Below are 6,979 nucleotides of genomic sequence, written 5' to 3' on the forward strand. Positions count from 1 at the left end.
CTGCTCTTGCTCCTCTTATCACCTAGTGGTTAATATAGTTTCCCATCCCACGTCCTGAAACCCCTCTCACCTTCTTTACAACATTTTTGTTGTTGATTTGATATTGCCCCCCCCCCCCAGTTCAACAATATGGTTAAATCCAGCTTATTTCTAGAAGAATGATTGCAGGATCATGAGAGAGGATTGTGTGCATCACACTGCGGGCATAAAGCAGAGGGTTAGTCAGAGTGAGAGCGAGGCCCGGGCCATTCGCATTCCAAAGGTTAGTGGCAACACATCTGCAGCAGATATTAGTACAGTTAGATATTAGTTTGATTTTGTTAGTACATTTGTTAGATAAGGAATTCCCAAAGAGCAGCAAAAGCCATTTTGAAGGCTTGTTTTCAGGACGAAAGCGTTGAGGTGAACCAGGGGTTAATGCACAAGGCAATTCACTTAATGCCTGAACATCAGAAACCATACAACGTACATACACACATGCACACGCATACAAATCCACACTGCACGCAGACACACACACACACACACATATATACACATACATACATACACACATACACGCACACAGGCAGACAATAGCTAAATGTAGTCAAAAGTCTAATTTAAATCAGAGCCTATCCTGAGCAGTGGTACAGTACACAATAAATGTATAAAATAATGTATTACATGTCACATTTTCTTAACTGAAATTCCAAAAAAAAAAAAAAAAAAAAAATTAAAACATTGTATCAAAGGTCGATTAGAAGCTCTAATATTCATACTACAGCCTTATAATATGAGAGCATCCCAGTAGCACTAGTGTATTCTGGGCACACCGTGGGTACTGTATGTAGCAGCTTAGCTAGGAGTTAACAGACAGCAGCACTGCACCAAACGAGTCCTGGTCTGTGTGATTGGAGGAGAGCATGATGTGCAGAGATACCAGTCAGAGTGAGGAGGAGGACACTATAGATGGCAGAAGTGTTATGTTGACTGTGTGCTTTGATCAGCTGAGAAGAGTGTAGGAGTGGATGAAGCTAGGTCACAATTATGCAAAGACAGGGAAAAAGACAAACTCCCCCAAAAAGGGTAATTTGAAGGAAGGAGGGGGATAGCACCATAGATATATATAAACTAGTACTGTCAATAGATTAGAAAAAGTAACTAATTAATCTCACAATTTTCTGTAATTAATCTAGATTAAAAATCGCATTTTTTTTACTTAAGACCGAAGCTTGTAACAGATATTTACTTGAGTAAAATCATGGAATTAATGTAAAATCAACACAAAGAAAGTATATTTAGATTCAAAGACTATTTTAATAGCTTTCTTTGAATACAGTTTCTCTCCTGTCAAATACAAATGTTCAACAAAACCATCAACATTGACTCAGCTAGACCGCTTTCTTATATTATATTGAAAAATGTTCACACCATAGATTAATCTAGATACATTTTCTTAACACTTTAAATAATTTAAATTAATCTCCAGAGTTAAAGCATTAATTTTGACAGCCCTAATATAAACACTAGATGACTCACCCACGCTGCTGGCCAACGGAGACCGACGTTGCCATAAGGCGGCCATCTTGCTGCAGGGCAGCACGCCCACTCATAACATGAATGTCTATAGTGTATGTACTATTGAAATAACCATAGCTTGCTAAATTTTCAACCGTTTGGTTTGTTAAAACATCAGAGATGTGGTTATCATACTGCATACTTATAATGGACTTTCATATAAAAAGATTTCAGCGAGTTAAGAGTATTTTTGTTTGTGCAGATCATTCACCTTAACAGAATAGTCCACCGAAGCAAGATGGCCACCCGTGAACTACGCTGGGGAGACTCTGCCTTGAGCCATCTAGTGTTTATATATATATATGGATAGCACTGCAGGGAACCCATCTAGACTCAAACACCACCCATTCACTTCGGGCATGAAATGAGAATGCTCTCTTTTACTCATCTGGCCAAATCTGTCAGATTGATCATCCTAAAAAAAGAAAAGGTGGTAGCAGTAAACTTTGAACAACCCCACCCCTAATTGTACCATTGAAGACACAGCAGCAGCAGAAGTTCCTCTGCACAGTACACAATGGTCCATCATTCAATGGTGAAAGGCTGGTCCTTGTTCCTCTCCATCTAAAAAGGCACGGTGATGGCTTTGGGTGTAAACCACTGCAGAGGAAACAAGATATAGAAGTTACGGTGAGACAGCGCCAACTACAAGGATAATGCTGGAGCACCACAGAGAAAAGCTGAGCAGTGATGTGGGGATTTTCTCCTCTGATTCCCATCCCCAAGACTTCCATGTCAACACACTCACCATGCCCTGATCAGGATTTTTGGGTCAGATCACGGGAAGCAATATCCGCCAATGCCGATCGACTGCGGATCGATCGCAGGGAGGGGGGTCTATTTAAAGGTGACATGCATTATAAATGTCTTTTTTGAGTCTCTAGCATTGTATTATAGTAATAGGAGTTAGTATCAATGTGTTTTTGTGTCTAAATACCATATTGGCGGATTGCTCTCATTCAGCTCAGACCATTTCCTGCTCGATTTAATTAGGTCATTCTGATTTGACTCGCATCGTGACGTAATGAGGCGAGGATGGAGCGGATAGTGATCAGATTGGCTCTGTGGTTGTAGCGCACCAAACGGGGTTTGACAGAGCGAGCGAGAGAGAGAGAGAATCAGATAGACCCTCGCGACAGAGCACACATACTGTACACACGCACGCTACAGCTGCTCCCGAATCGAGAGAGAGGGAGAGAGAGAGATCACTGTGTGGGCACTCTGCGTGCGGGTCCCCTTCTCTGTCTCTGTCTCTCTCTCTCTCTCGATTCGGGAGCGTGGGCTGTGGCGCAGCGCGGTGGTGGACTTCCTCGAGGGGGAGGGGGGGGACACACCTGCACGCAGAGTGTTTACACAGTTCTCTCTCTCTCTCCCGTTCAGGGGGTCTGCCGCTGTGCCGCGCTGCAGCTTGTGCTCCCGGGTCGGGAGAGGGAGGGGGGGGTGGAGGGGGGGACCTGCGCGCAGTGTTTACACGGTTCTCTCTCTCTCTCTCTCTCTCTCTCTCTTCCTCCACCTCTGTCTCTCTCCTCCACCTTTTGTTTATCTTCCTCCACTTGTCTCTTTCTCTCCTCCATCTCTCTCTCTCTCTCTCTCTGTCTGCCACTCGCAGACTGTGTGGATGACTGCCACACAGCGGAGCCAGGCCAATAACAGGCTGAAATCTTGAGGCTGGAAAATTATGCTTTTGAGTACTCCATTAGAAATATAAAACAATGATTTTTTTTTAAAATAAACCTTACAGATGTCTTCCATAGACTCACAGGAATTGTGTAAAGTTGCCCAAATAGTGTTCGGAATAGCAATGCAGGTCCCCTTTAAAGCCTTCTATTTATTGTGTAGCATTATTTATTTGTGGTAATGTTAATAATGATAGTGTCGCTATGTCTGCCATTCACCCTGTTCAGTCATGATAACGTAATAAAATAACATGCAGTGGTTTAGACACAGGAGTGTGTGACATTCACAAACCATCATGTGTGATCTCTGTATGTCACTGTGTGAGGCATTCTGCCGTAATGTAATGACAATGGGAGCTCAGCTCAAATTACATCTGGGTGCTTTTTAACTCATCATTTAATTCTGAAATGTATGATATAAGCTAATATAAAGCTATTGAGACGTTTTACAAGTACCTTAGGAGCTTAACAGAGCAATTGTTTACATTTATAAATGATATATGTTATTATGCTAATTTGACCATGTTAACGTTTTTTTATCAGCAGTCAGTGTCCATATCAAAGTTATCTTGCGTGTTTTGCCTCATCTGATCTGATCTGATAGCGATCGGCGGCCGATAGATTAGGGCATCCCCACTCACCATACCTACTCCGTGTCTCCACCACCAGCTAGCCTGACCCAAATACAATTTATTTTTTTCATTATTTTTTGTGGTGGTGGTAGGAGGGGGAAATCCTGTATAATGTCAGAGTATTAAACCCAGGCTGTACACTTTGACAGCAGATTATGCTAATCTGATTCCGGGCATGGTTTCTGCTTTCAGGTTGCTTTATCTCTCTGCTTTGCTGTAATTCAGGGGAAGGATAACTGTGAGTGTGACCGAGATTTGTGAATTAACACTTCGCTAATCCTCTGTGTCCTATCAGTCCCTTTCATCTATCTGCCTTCTCCTCCAGCGCAGAGGGTTTATCCACACACAGATAGATATGTAAATGGTAAATGGACTGCATTTATATAGCACTTTTATCCAAAGCGCTTTACAATTTGTTCCTCACATTTTACCCATTCACTCACACATTCACACACATGGCGGAGGCAACATGCAAGGTGCCAACCTACTCATCGGGAGCAATTAGGGGTTAAGTGTCCTCATCAACGACACTTCGACACACTACCCGGGAGGAGCGGGAATCGAACCGGGAACCTCCAGATTACCAGACGACTGCTCTACCTCCCGAGCCACTGTCGCCCCTATGTGCGTGTATAAAGGCAACAAGGAAGACACTGTAGAATAGCCTACATTTTGTACTGCCTGTGTAAGCAGGTTTTATGTGACAGAATATTCATAAGAGTTTGTAAGTAAAGTAGAAGTGACTGCAGCTCAAATAAATCCAGTAAAGCAGTACTGTACTTGTCTATAAAACAGCTTGGCAATCTGCATTCCTTCGTCATGTTGCCTGGCGTAGAGGGTCCAAGCACAGCACTGTTTACCTGGAGAGGAACACAGAACACAACGCAGCAGAACGTGGAAGGCAATCCCCTCTAGCACCTGTCCTCCAAGCCTCACCTGTGACCCGAGTCACCCAGAGACTAATCACTGTCCTCCTAGCCTCACCCCAGAGACTAATCACGCTCAAATACACCCAGTGGTTAAAAATTAATTTAAATAAGAAAGGATATTTGAGTCATTAATCATCTCAAATAATAAGGAACTACATCTGGCATTTTGAACGTCAAAAGTGGACACTAGTTTGCTAAAATATTAGATGGTGCCAACTCCCCAATATTACTCTTATCTGACAAAGCTTCCTCTTGATCTCAAGTAAGTAAAACCCTGGACTGGACACATACCTGTCCTGCTCCTTAATCCTTTCTGAAACCTCAGGGACTCTGGCTCCTGTCATGTCTGCTGGTCCGTGGTCCTCCAGTGCCATCCCCCATTAAACACATGGTTACCTATACAAGCCAACAGAACAGGTTCTGATATGGATCAGCCTATAAGTGAATAGGGTATCCTAGATGATTCATTCTGTTTTTTGCTGCTTTAGATTTAGTCCTATAGATATGGGACTATTGTCTAACAAAAACACAAAGGGCTGTGCTAACGGGGAATATATAGGCTTGGGGAGGGGGGCATGTTAGCATTACATTTGTTAATTAGAGGTTTTAAGTACAGCTCCACCTCCACATGGTACATTGGGGAAAAGCTGTTTTATTTGACTGCATACATTGATTAGACCATATCGATCTATGTTAATGGCGAAACGATAGATAGAACATAAGATAGATCAAATAAGTATAGGCTGCATGGCCCGTGCTATCAGGCTAAATCATAATTGTAGATCATATAATAGGTCGATATTACGATATAGTCTTCAAAATACATTTATAGGCTGAGGTATTGGATAGTTAATGTAGGCCATCGAGATACCGCTGATAGAACTTTTTCTTTAAACTATAGACAATAAAATAGGATAATAAAATACGGCATTAAACTCACCATGATCACCTGCCCGCAGCATCGAACCGTAAAGGCTATTACACGGCGTCGTCATCAGGTCTTCCGTGCTCAAGACAAATCTCTCTTGCGCTTTGTTTTAGGTCTACAAATGCGAAGTATTCTGTGATGTTCGCCTACATAGAATAGATAGAGGCATATATAAATATCCTACACCCATGTTGCGCACTACCAACCTCTCGTAACGTAGTGAATCGCATCGCTATCAAGCTGAGAGAGCGAGATCTGGGAGTGCCCAAAACAGCTGCCGCGCACTGATGATAGGTGTCTAGGCGATTCATAGAGAAAATAGGCGGAAGCTCTCGAACAAAGAAAAGTGTTTTGGTTGGATGAATTAAACAGGTCTCAGATGTCAGTGAGTAAGCCTACCCAAACATGAATAGAAAATGGGCTCGGACTCCAGCTGCCACTAGGTTTATAGTCCTTTGTGTGCGCCCCTTCCCATACAGTCATCTACTATCCACCATCTGTGTTCCCTGGGCAACCAGGCTATTGCCTCCAGGCATCATCCCCTCACTAGGCTGCCACTGCCAGACCCTTGCAATTGTATAATAATAACCTATGTCAACTGAAGTGGACTGAAGAACGTGTATATAATGAAAGTTATAGACTAGCTACATTGGCCTATTTTGACCCATTCAGAGCATGCAACCGATTCACAAATGGGACAATTGAGGTTTTCTTGTTGGTCTACCTGGCGAGACCTGCATGCATAATAGGTCATAATCAAACCAAGTGAAGCCTGTCATTCCAGTAACCAAAAGAGGCCCCCAGCAATATGGGCTAAATATGGCTCATATGCTACATCTCTGGTGTAGTCATTAGACTGATCAATGGGGCCCTTATACCCATTTGTATGCCCTGCACTGTATTTGTACCATATCTATAGCATTGTTGGCTACTATATGGGTATTTTGTTTTAAAGTGCCACTTGGACTTCATAACTTGGGATAAAAAAAGTTTATTTACCTATATTTTTATGTTCTATTATATAAAGGACATGTCTAATTAGCTGGAAAACATATTGGTCGAGCTCAGGCACCTAAATTGTATTATATTTAGATATATTAACAACATGTGTCACAAGGGATATGTCCACCCTGTTAAGGACATAGACATAACCACTGGTGCCCCCACGGTTGAAAAACGTGCGCTAAAGTGCCCCTTTGAGTGGCGAAAAATTAGAGGGTGTGCCCTATTGGTGCTCTTCCAATGGTCTAAACT

General features: G+C 42.5%; 1 long non-coding RNA gene across 1 annotated transcript; it reads right to left on the reverse strand.

Moving 5' to 3' along the window:
- Window positions 1-846: 846 nt before the first annotated feature.
- Window positions 847-5,896, reverse strand: LOC311240816. Its single transcript, XR_014620499.1, has 3 exons — window positions 5,738-5,896; window positions 4,649-5,193; window positions 847-2,160 (listed from the first exon to the last, which is right to left on the reverse strand). It is a non-coding gene; the product is annotated as an uncharacterized lncRNA (long non-coding RNA).
- Between the last annotated feature and the right edge of the window lie 1,083 nt (window positions 5,897-6,979).

Source organism: Notolepis coatsorum (assembly GCF_963971535.1).
Source record: "Notolepis coatsorum genome assembly, chromosome: 1".
NCBI classification, from domain to species: Eukaryota; Metazoa; Chordata; class Actinopteri; order Aulopiformes; family Paralepididae; genus Notolepis; species Notolepis coatsorum.